General features: G+C 40.5%; 1 pseudogene; it reads left to right on the top strand.

Annotated features, from left to right (window-relative positions):
- Positions 1-209: 209 nt before the first annotated feature.
- Positions 210-326, top strand: LOC122151349 (annotated as a pseudogene).

Consider the following 326-nt stretch of genomic DNA (forward strand, 5'->3'; position numbering starts at 1 on the left):
AGAAGTGTTAGAAATGGAAACTGACTGACACCATTTTTGAGGTGGAATTTTTTATGGTTATCTCTACAAATAAAAGTGGTCAGAAGTCAGCAACTTTTTCCAAAGTAAATATTTTCAGTCTCTCTCACAAGTACTTGGCACTGGTATTGCAGTGTGAAAGCAGCCATAAATTATGGTTCAGTTTTATTGGTAAAAGTGAGTGACAGATAATACTTAACCTGGCGGAGGAGATACCATAATCTCAAAGGTGGTTTTCCCAGGGCGAGGCTTATCCATTGCACTCCAGATGTGCTGACCCCTGCGATTTCCCCAAATGTGGGAAACTC

Source organism: Orycteropus afer, unplaced genomic scaffold, assembly GCF_000298275.1.
Source record: "Orycteropus afer afer isolate SDZICR_OR568_19922 unplaced genomic scaffold, OryAfe1.0 scaffold00401, whole genome shotgun sequence".
In the NCBI taxonomy this organism is placed as follows: Eukaryota; Metazoa; Chordata; class Mammalia; order Tubulidentata; family Orycteropodidae; genus Orycteropus; species Orycteropus afer.